The sequence below is a fragment of the Anomaloglossus baeobatrachus genome, chromosome 8 (assembly GCF_048569485.1).
Source record: "Anomaloglossus baeobatrachus isolate aAnoBae1 chromosome 8, aAnoBae1.hap1, whole genome shotgun sequence".
Lineage (NCBI taxonomy): Eukaryota > Metazoa > Chordata > Amphibia > Anura > Aromobatidae > Anomaloglossus > Anomaloglossus baeobatrachus.
The window spans coordinates 14,184,193-14,196,080 of NC_134360.1; the positions used below are offsets into that span (position 1 = coordinate 14,184,193).

The window sequence follows — 11,888 nt, forward strand, 5'->3', positions numbered from 1 at the left end:
GATTTCTTTTGTATATATGTCACGGCCGGGCGGTCGGGCAGACCCAGGAGGTGGATCCACTGGACCGAACTCTCTGAGATGGTGGTAGGGAGTCCGGCAGCTGACGCACTGATGGGCAGTAGAACAGTCCGTGCAAGTGAAGGCAGCGGAGGAGTCCCAGGGACCACGGAGTCACAGAAGGTGGTCTTGGTGACGTAGCTCAGGTTCGGAGGCCGAGGTGATATCAGGCGGGGTCCGGAACCTCTGGAGCAAGATGACGGGTCACCGCAGGGATCCGGGATGGTACGGACTGTCAGATGGCAGACGGACAGCGTGCGGGGATCAGGACACGGCAGACTGGATGGCGAGGCAGGTACGGCTCTACAAAGACAGATAGGTGAGTACAGGCACATAAACACCAAGAGACCTGACTCCTAGCTCAGGGAACACGAAGATCAGGCCCCGCCCCCTTGGACAATGACCCCCTATATACCCTGTACCTGTGCAACCTCATTTCCTGTTAATGGACGCTGGCCCTTTAAGAAAGGGTCAGTGACCGCGCGCGCGCCCTAATGCGCATGCGCGCCGCCCGGGTGCCAGAAGCCAGGGAAGGAGGCTGCGAGGAGGACGCAGGGGAGCCGGCCAGGTCCAGGGAAGCTGTCGGGCGCCGGGATCGGGGGCCCGGAGCCCTGGGACGGACGGAATCCGGTGACTGGGGAGCGGAGAGCGTGGCAGGTGAGCCGGGGAACGGGGGTGAGGACCCGGGGAGCGTGACAGTACCCCCCCCCCCCACGCCCCCCTCCCCGCAACCGGGACATGAAGGCACGGATAAGAGGAGTGCCCACGTTCTCCCTGGGCTCCCAAGACCTATCCTCAGGACCATACCCTTCCCAGTCCACCAGGAAGAACTGTCGACCTCGTACGGTCTTCATGGCCCCGATATCCCTTACCGCATAGATGTCATCATCGGCAATAGGAGGAGGGGCCGGACTGGCAGCAGCGGAGAAGGGACCAAGGACAACCGGCTTGAGCAGAGAGACATGGAAGGAGTTGGGTATCCTCATCGTGGCCGGGAGCTGTAGCTTGTAGGATACCTCATTGATCTTGCTGAGGACCTTAAACGGCCCGATGTAGCGAGGACCCAGCTTGTAGGAAGGTATCTTCAATCGGATGTACTGGGAAGCAAGCCAGACCAGGTCACCAGGAGAGAAACACGGAGGATCCAGACGTCTCTTGTCAGCGTGTTTCTTCATCCGCTGGGAAGCGCGCCCAAGGGACGCTTTGACAGAGTCCCAAATGGTAGCAAAGTCACGAACTGCAGTATCAGCAGCCGGGACATCCGATGAAGGGGATATAGGCAATGGGACGGCGGGCTGGAGTCCGTAAACAACATGGAAGGGAGATTCGGAGGATGACTCACTGACGTGGTGGTTATGGGAGAATTCAGCCCAAGGCAGAAGCGAGGACCAGTCGTCGTGATGGGCGTTGACATAGTGACGTAGGTATGAGGTCACGATTTGATTGACCCTCTCCACTTGGCCGTTAGACTGAGGATGGTAAGAAGAAGAAAAGTCCAGAGTCACTCCCAGATGTTTGCATAGAGCCCTCCAGAAGCGGGAGGTGAACTGAGTTCCTCTGTCGGACACTATGTGGGATGGAAAGCCATGCAAGCGGAAGATGTGCTGTATATAGGCTTCCGCGAGTTCCTGAGCAGAGGGCAGTCCGGCCATAGGAACGAAGTGGGCCATTTTGGAGAATCGATCAACCACGACCCATATGACTGTGTGCCCGGAGGATAATGGCAAGTCCGTAATAAAGTCCATTGCTATGTGTTGCCACGGGACTGAGGGTATCGGTAAAGGCAGAAGACGGCCATGGGGCAAGTGTTTGGGCGTCTTGTTCCTGGCACAGGAGGAGCAGGCAGAGACAAAAGCAGCGACGTCCGTGCGAAGGGATGGCCACCAGTAATGGCGTACAATCGCACCCCATGTTCTCCTCTGACCAGCATGCCCGGCTGTTTTTGAGGCATGACCCCAGTGTAACACTTTTTGCCTGTCGGTATCGGAGACATAGGTCTTCCCGGGCGGTATCTGGGCTAGGGTAACAGGGGCCACCGGAATGATGTTGCTAGGACAGATGATGGGTTGGGTAGTCTCTTCCTCCTGCTCCATGGGCATGAAAGACCTGGACAAGGCATCAGCGCGTACATTCTTGTCCGCGGGTCGGAAGTGAAGCTGAAAGTCGAACCTGGCAAAGAATAAGGACCACCTGGCTTGCCGTGGGTTCAGTCGCTGAGCGGACCGCAGGTATTCTAGGTTCTTGTGGTCCGTGTAGATGATCACGGGATACACTGCACCTTCCAGGAGGTAGCGCCATTCCTCCAGTGCCAGTTTGACTGCCAAGAGCTCTCGGTCCCCGATGGTATAGTTGCGTTCAGGCGCTGAGAAGCCCTTGGAGAAGAATCCGCAAGTCACCATCTTCCCGGAGGAGGACTTCTGCATGAGCACTGCTCCGGCTCCTGAGGAGGAGGCATCCACCTCCAAGGTGAACTGGCGGTTCAACTCCGGACGGTGAAGTACAGGCGAGGAAGCAAAAGCCCGCTTCAAAGAGCCAAACGCGGCGTCGGCCGCAGGCGACCAGTCCTTTGGATTTGCCTCTTTCTTAGTCAAAGCGGAAAGTGGAGCAGTCAGAGCAGAGAAGTGAGGGACGAATTGGCGGTAGTAGTTGGCGAATCCCAGGAAGCGTTGGATTGCCTTCAGTCCAGAAGGGGGAGGCCAGTTGAGAATGGCGGAGACCTTCTTGGGATCCATCTGCAGTCCAGTCTCAGAGATGATGTACCCCAGAAAGGGGAGAGAAGACTGCTCAAAGACACACTTCTCATACTTTGCGTACAGACGGTTCTCTCTTAGTCGTCGTAGAACCAGCTGTACGTGCTCTCTGTGGGTTGGGAGGTCCGGAGAGAAGACAAGGATGTCATCTAGATGTACTACCACACAGGTGTAGAGGAGGTCTCGGAACACGTCGTTCACCAGTTCTTGGAAGACGGCAGGGGCGTTACACAGGCCGAAGGGCATCACGCAGTACTCATAATGTCCATCGCGCGTATTAAACGCGGTCTTCCATTCGTCACCAGAGCGGATGCGCACCAGATTGTAAGCACCCCGAAGATCCAGCTTGGTGAACAGACGAGCTCCTCTAAGCCGGTCAAACAATTCGGGGATGAGCGGCAGAGGGTACTTGTTCTTAACAGTGATCTGATTCAGACCCCGGTAGTCGATGCAGGGACGTAAATCGCCCTCTTTTTTCTTGACAAAGAAGAAACCTGCTCCAGCAGGAGAGGAGGATCTCCGAATGAATCCCCTAGCCAGGCTCTCTGAGATGTAAGTCGACATAGCCCTTGTTTCGGCTGGAGATAAAGGATATATCCGTCCTCGTGGTGGCGTTGTTCCAGGGAGCAGGTCGATGGCACAATCGTAGGGGCGATGTGGCGGCAGTACCTCGGATTCTTTTTTATCAAAGACATCAGCAAAGGACCAATAAGCCGAGGGCAGCCCCGGTAGGTTCTCAGGAACCGGAGGTCGTCGGATGGGTTGTGTGGATTTTAGGCATCTCTCATGACACGAAGCACCCCAGCGGGTGATTTCGCCAGTGCCCCAGCTGACTGATGGTTCGTGAGTCCGTAACCATGGAAGGCCCAGCAGGATCTGATGGGACATGTGCGGAAGGACGTAGAAGGCGATGTTCTCGGTGTGAAGAGCACCGATGCGCAGTTCAACCGGCCTGGTGGTCCAGGAGATGGTGTCAGAAAGGGGTCTCCCATCCACAGAGGCAATCACCAGGGGCTTGTTGAGTGGGATAACAGGCACCTGGTATTTGTCCACGGTGGCTTGCTGGATGAAATTGCCTGCTGCCCCGGAATCAAGATAGGCCTCAGCCGTGAACCGCGTCTCTCCCGTTGTCACTTGCACGGTCCATGTGACCGGATCAGAGAGAGTCCCAGCACCTAGGGTGGCCTCTCCTACCAACCCTAGGCTTTGGAGTTTCCCGGCCTTTCCGGACAGGAACGGAGGAGGTGTGTGCCCTCACCGCAGTAAAAGCAGAGACCCTGGGCAAGCCGCTCTGCTCTACGTTGTGCAGACTGACGCACTCGGTCAATCTGCATGGGCTCGTGGACGGGACTCCCAGCTGTTGATGACTGAGGTACGGAGGGCTTCTGAGGAGGAGATGAATGCCGTAACGGGCGTCTCTCACGAGATAGCTCTTTGGAGCGCTCCTGAAAACGTATGTCCACACGAGTTGCTAGGGCAATCAGGGCATCTAGGGTGGAGGGCACGTCCCGACCCGCCAACTCATCCTTGATGCGACTCGAGAGTCCCTCCCAGAAGGCGGCTGTTAGGGCCTCATTATTCCACCCGAGTTCTGAAGCCAAAGTGCGAAAACGGATGGCGTATTGGCCCACCGTCAGTGTTCCTTGACGTAGGCGGAGGAGTGATGAAGCGGAGGCAGAAGCGCGTCCCGGCTCGTCAAAGGTGCTGCGGAATGCCTGCAGGAACTGTTGAAGATCCTTGGTCATGGGGTCCTCCTTCTCCCACAAGGGGTTCATCCACGCCAGCGCCTCGCCCTCTAGGTGGGACATTATAAAGGCGACCTTGGCTTGGTCGGAGGCGAACAGATGTGGCAGCTGCGTGAAATGAAGGGAACATTGATTTATGAAGCCCCTGCAGGTCTTGGGATCTCCAGCATAACGAGGAGGTGACGCCAAACGGAGTCGGGAAGCATCTGACGAGGTTGCCACTGGTGCGGGGGCCATGGCTTGCCTGGCGGGGGACCTGGGTGCCGCAGGCGTCATTGATGCTTGTAATGTGTACAGGCGGGTGTCCACGGAGGTCATGAATTGCAGCATGCGGGTCTGGACTTCACGCTGGCGTTGGAGTTCCTCTTGCAGAGCCATGAGTGCTGCAGCGGGATCCATGGCCTGATCTTACTGTCACGGCCGGGCGGTCGGGCAGACCCAGGAGGTGGATCCACTGGACCGAACTCTCTGAGATGGTGGTAGGGAGTCCGGCAGCTGACGCACTGATGGGCAGTAGAACAGTCCGTGCAAGTGAAGGCAGCGGAGGAGTCCCAGGGACCACGGAGTCACAGAAGGTGGTCTTGGTGACGTAGCTCAGGTTCGGAGGCCGAGGTGATATCAGGCGGGGTCCGGAACCTCTGGAGCAAGATGACGGGTCACCGCAGGGATCCGGGATGGTACGGACTGTCAGATGGCAGACGGACAGCGTGCGGGGATCAGGACACGGCAGACTGGATGGCGAGGCAGGTACGGCTCTACAAAGACAGATAGGTGAGTACAGGCACATAAACACCAAGAGACCTGACTCCTAGCTCAGGGAACACGAAGATCAGGCCCCGCCCCCTTGGACAATGACCCCCTATATACCCTGTACCTGTGCAACCTCATTTCCTGTTAATGGACGCTGGCCCTTTAAGAAAGGGTCAGTGACCGCGCGCGCGCCCTAATGCGCATGCGCGCCGCCCGGGTGCCAGAAGCCAGGGAAGGAGGCTGCGAGGAGGACGCAGGGGAGCCGGCCAGGTCCAGGGAAGCTGTCGGGCGCCGGGATCGGGGGCCCGGAGCCCTGGGACGGACGGAATCCGGTGACTGGGGAGCGGAGAGCGTGGCAGGTGAGCCGGGGAACGGGGGTGAGGACCCGGGGAGCGTGACAATATACTATTTATATTTACACTATTTATATTACTATCACTATTGCAACAGTGTCTTCTCCATAAACAAGTTATTTTTTTCACTGTTTGCTTATCAACCCTTCATCTGCTGTAAGCATTACGAATTTTCCTCTGAACTAGTCCATATTACAAACGCTATTACTTTTTTTGACATATTCAGGTCCTGTGCTCGTGTGTATATCCTTGGTTTTACATCTTACACTGTGTGCTGCTCCCCTTTTCATCCTGCTGTCCTCCTGATCCTTGCTGTTTAACGTGCCATACGGCAAGCTCATCGCTTGTGGTCCATGTGTTCACCCTTAGCGAATGCACCAAACCAGGTGAGCTCTAATATATACATAACTCATAAAACAAATGAGCTAACACCGATATCAACATATCCAAGCTCAATGATGGGCAAGTCCTGCGGATGGAGAAAGAAAAGACGCAATCTAAACCTTTGTTACAGTCAGATATAGGCTAGAAGGTTGACGTCTGACTCTTGCTCACTATTGTACACAATGTAGGTCAACCGGTGTCACTTTCAAGCATCAAAGTTAAGAAAAAACAAAGAGAATCCGGCTTCTTTTCCTTCCATGGAGAGTAGAGCAGATCTGTGTAGTTCCCAGAGGTTGTGACATACTTACCAACGCTCAAGTAACATCCAAGAGCCTCCAAGAAAAAGGGGAGGCATTCCTGGAAACGACCGTAGGCAGTAAGGGGAGAGGCATGGCGCAGGTCAACAAACAGCAGAACCTTGGAGGCAAAGGCAGGCACCATAAGAAGGGGCTGGTCCAAGCATTGCAGGAGAAAATGGGTGTCTGTGTGTTGAATGCAAAACCACAGTTTTTGGCCAAAGGGTCTTAAAGACTTAAGTAGCCCAAAGAGTCACTCATATAGTTTCTAAGGTGGGGCAACCTGAGAAGTTACTCTAAAGTCTGTAATTATAGCAATGGCTGTCAACAACCAATGCAGAAGTAAAGGGGGCCTCATTTATGATGATTGCCTCACAGTAAGATCGGTCTGTTTGCCTATAGACACTGCAGAAGTAACTGGGGCCTCATTTATGAAGATTGCCTCACAGTAAGATCGGTCTGTTTGCCTATAGACACTGCAGAAGTAACTTGGGCCTCATTTATGAAGATTGCCTCACAGTAAGATCAGTCTGTTTGCATATAGTCAATGCAGAAGTAACTGGGGTCTCATTTATGATAATTGCCTCACAGTAAGATTGTTCTGTTGGCCTATAGACACTGCAGAAGTAACTCGGGCCTCATTTATGAAGATTGCCTCACAGTAAGATCGGTCTGTTTGCCTATAGACACTGCAGAAGTAACTGGGGCCTCATTTATGATGATTGCCTCACAGTAAGATTGGTCTGTTTGCATATAGTCAATGCAGAAGTAACTGGGGTCTCATTTATGATGATTGCCTCACAGTAAGATTGGTCTGTTTGCATATAGTCAATGCAGAAGTAACTGGGGTCTCATTTATGATGATTGCCTCACAGTAAGATTGGTCTGTTTGCCTGTAGTCGCTGCAAAAGTAACTGGGGCCTCATTTATGATGATTGCCTCACAGTAAGATCGGTCTGTTTGCCTATAGTCACTGCAGAAGTAACTGGGGCCTCATTTATGATGATTGCCTCACAGTAAGATCGGTCTGTTTGCCTATAGTCACTGCAGAAGTAACTGGGGCCTCATTTATGATGATTGCCTCACAGTAAGATCGGTCTGTTTGCCTATAGTCACTGCAGAAGTAACTGGAGCCTCATTTATGATGATTGCCTCACAATAAGATCGGTCTGTTTGCCTATAGTCACTGCAGAAGTAACTGGGGCCTCATTTATGATGATTGCCTCACAGTAAGATCGGTCTGTTTGCCTATAGTCACTGCAGAAGTAACTGGGGCCTCATTTATGATGATTGCCTCACAGTAAGATCGGTCTGTTTGCCTATAGTCACTGCAGAAGTAACTGGGGCCTCATTTATGATGATTGCCTCACAGTAAGATCGGTCTGTTTGCCTATAGTCACTGCAGAAGTAACTGGGGTCTCATTTATGAAGATTACCTCACAGTAAGATTGTTTTTGTTGCTACAGCCACTGCATCTGGAGCTGGCGTTTTTAATTATACCCTTTTTGTGCAGATGCTATATTTTGATCGCCTGTTATTGCGTTTAAAACAAAAACGTAATTTTGGCGTTCTGAATGTTTTTCTCGCCATGCCATGTACCGATCACATTAATTGATATTATATTTTGATAGAATGGGCATTTTTGAACTCGGCAATACCAAATATGTGTATATTTTTATTTTTTCAACTGTTTTATTTTTAGGGGGGTGATTTGAACTTTTAGAGTTCTTTTATTTTTTTAATATTTTTTATCTATTTTAATAGTCCCCCTAGCTGAATTTATCACTGCACACTGTGATTGCCTGTGCATTTCTGCTGATCTCCTGCGAGTGCTGGCGCTCTGTCGGCTCTCACAGGAAGTAAGTCACGGCAGCGTGATGGGTCATCAGCTGTTGCGCGCTAGTATGGCAACACATTGGCACCCCGTGATTGCGTCACTGGGTTGCTAATGGCGGCGGGGAACAGCGAGATCTTAAAGGTTAACAGGCATGGGTGGATCTCCATTCCACCTGCACCTGTTATCCCTACATCTCTGCTCATCAGATCATCAGGGATGTGTGGAGATTGCTGCAGGCTCGCGCCGGAGCCCACAGTGACCGCAGGGAGGCGACCAGGGACGTCCAGTATGTCCTTGGTCATAAAGGAGTTAAACAAGATACTTTAGGGTGAAACTGAAATTTAAAGTGTAACCGTCATTTTAATTTTTATTTTATAAATCGCAACTACAGATGAACATAAACAACTCAGTAATAATCTTATCAGACAAATCTGCTCCTTTCTCAGTACTGAGGAAAAATCTGTTTTTGGTAAAGACTTTCCCATTACTGAGATAGGGGATGACAGTTGGTGCTGATGAGATTCTATGTAGATAAAAGAGGGATGGAGATCTGCCTATAGCTCCTCCCCTGCCTCTAGCTCTGCTCTCTTCATCTAGCTCCTCCTCCTATCTTTAGCTCCTCCCCCTGATGATAGCTCCTCCCCCTGCCTCTAGCTCTTCTCTCTTCATCTAGCTCAGTGTTTCTCAACTCCAGTCCTCAAGACCCACCAACAGATCATGTTTTCAGGTTTTCCTCAATGTTAGACAGGGAATAATTCCATCACCTGTGCAACATTAAGGAAATCCTGAAAACATGATCTGTTGGTGGGTCTTGAGGACTGGAGTTGAGAAACACTGATCTAGCTTCTCCTCCTATATTTAGCTCCTCCCCCTGACTATAGCTCCTCCCCCTGCCTCTAGCTCTTCTCTCTTCATCTAGCTCCTCCCCCTGCCTATAGTTCCTCTCCTTGCCTCTAGCTCCCCTGTCTTCCTCTAGCACCTCCCTCTATATCTAGCTTCTCCCATGCCTATAGCTCCTCCCAATGCCTATAGCTTCTCCCTCTTCCTCTAGCTCCTCCCTCTATATCTAGCTCCTCCCCCTGTCTAGAGCTCCTCCCCCTGCCTCCAGCTCCTTACTCTTACTATAGCTCCTCCCTCTATATCTACTCCTCCCCCTGTATCTAGCTCCTCCTTCTGCCTATAGCTTCTCAGTCTTCCTCTAACTCCTCCCTCTTTATCTAGCTCCTCCCCCTGCCTATAACTACTCCTCCTGACTATAGCTCCTCCCTCTTCCTTTAGCTCCTCATTCTATCTCTAGTTACTCCCCGTCTCTAGCGCCTCCCTCTATCTCTAGCTCCTCCCTCTTCATCTAGCTCCTCCCTCTATATCTAGCTCCTCCCTCTTTCTCTAGCTCCTCCCTCTTCCTCTAGCTCCTTCCTCTATCCCTAGCTACTCCCCCTGTTTCTAGCTCCTCCCTCTTTCTCTAGCTCCTCCCATCATCATCGAATCTGATCAGCACCAACTGCCATATTTTATCTCAGTAATGGGAAAGTCTTCACTGAATACAGATTTTACTTCAGACCCGAAAATGTTGATAATGACCGATCAATTCTGTTTTTTTGGATCGAACGATACATATAACTCGGATGATGTCTGTAAAGCGCTGGGGAATTAATGACACTATATATACAAGTAAAATCATAAATAAAATAGACAAAACTGCCCGCCACCAAAATATTCTGTGCACAAGTTTTAATGTAAAGTTTTTATTGCAAAGTTTATATTTTTTTTTCCATTTTTTTCAGAAATAAATAAATTTTCCAAAGAATTGTAATGTTCAAAGTTTTTTTTTTTGTTTAATGTTTTGTTTTTGAGGTTTCGGCCTCTGCATTCCCACCAAAAACACTAAGCTGAGTCGGTTTTCCTAATGTCTTCCCCATATGTGAAAAATCTGGCCACAATTAATCATGTTAGACTCAGATACATTGATATATGGACGTAAAACCACATTTACGCCAATGGGCTGAGGTTCCTGTGTCCATCCGAGTACAAGACTACGAACAGAAAAAGCAGCCAAACATCACGGTGTAATCCGGAACAAGAATCTCCTCCTTACTGAAATAAAGGGAATTTAGAATGAAATCATTTTGCTGAAAAAAAATATTTTGAATCGTTTTTTTCTCCAAAGACAAGTATGCTGGATCTCATTAATATATTTCACTACATAGTCAAAGAAAAAAGTCACATTTGATCAATAAGGAAAATTCCACCTTAAAAAAAAGGAAATTTCCACCTTTAAAAAGGAAAATTCCCCATTAAAAAAGGAAAATTTCACTTTTAAAAATTGAAAAATACATCTTAAAAAAGGAAAATTTCACCTTAAAAAAAAGGAAAATTTCATCTTAAAAAAAAGGCTAAATTCCACCTTAAAAAGTGAAAATTCCACCTTAAAAAGGGAAATGATTGATACCTTTGTTACTCGACTCCACTTGTTGGAGAAGTCTAGATTCAAGAACAATGTAATAGTATCAAGAACTGTAATATTGCAATGTATGGATTTACTTGCTATCATTATGATCAACTCAATAAAAGAATGTTGAAACTAAAAAGGGAAAATTTCACCTTAAAAATGAAAAATACCACCTTAAAAAAAAAGAAAATTCCACCTTAAAAAAAAAAAGGAAAACTGCACCTAAAAGAGAAAATTCCATCTTAAAAACAAGAAACTCCACCTTTAAAAGAGAAAAAATCCATAAAAAAAAATATTCCACCTTAAAAAAAAAATTAAAAAAAATTTCACCTTACCTTGTATTGCACTTTAAAAAAGTAAAATTTTAGCTTTAAAAAAAAAAAAAAAAAAGAAAATTCCACCTTGACAAAACAGGAAAATGAATGCCATCTTAAAAAAAGTAGGTTTCACAACTTTGCATGTTAATTCTTTCTGCAGATTTTCAGTTTGCAAGGCAAAAGGTGAAATCAGCAGCAAAATGCCCATGTAATGCAGAGTTTGTTGCAAATCCATGACAAAATCTACAGCAGCATGTTTTATGTCCGTGTGGACGTGCACACTGAGGCCGATTCAGCAAAGCTTTTACGCCAGAATCTGTTGCACGCCACTTAATGAATTGCGCATCTGTGCACCGCGGAGGAAATGCTCTTCGGGTCGCATGGCTGGTGCTGTGTACAAAGGTGCACGTCCCTCAGAAGATGCGCCAAATTTATTATGTGGCATGAGTCTCTTAATGAATATGGAGTCTAAGGCTATGTGTCCACGGGAGAATGTAGCTGCGGATTTTTCTGCATCAAAATCCACAGCTTTCCCGCAAAATCCACACCTTTTCAAAGGTGCGGATTTACCGCGGAATTGCCACGGATTTGATGCGGATTTTGGTGCGGATTTTTTTTTTTCCCAATTTTAAAGCCAAAATCCGGATGAAAATCCGCAACAATAATTGACATGTTGCAGATTTTTCCCGACAAAAATCCGCACGAAATCCGCTGCGGAAAAATCCGCAGCGTGGACACAGCATTTCCAAAATGCCATAGAAATGGCTGGGGAGTAGCTGTGCTGCAGATTTTCGGGAAATCCGCGGCTTTTCCGCGAGAAATCCGCGGCAAAATCCGCGCATTTTCCGCAGCGTGGGCACATAGCCTTATATTCCAGAAATGCGGGCCCTGTGCGCACACTGCGGATTTGCTGCGGATTTTGCCGCAGATTTGCTGCAGAAAATGTGTAA

General features: G+C 49.3%; 1 protein-coding gene across 8 annotated transcripts in view; it reads right to left on the reverse strand.

Annotated features, from left to right (window-relative positions):
- Positions 1–11,888, reverse strand: part of ERC2 (ELKS/RAB6-interacting/CAST family member 2) — a 1,225,588-nt gene that overhangs the window by 978,230 nt on the left and 235,470 nt on the right. The gene's annotated exons all lie outside the window — the stretch shown is intronic.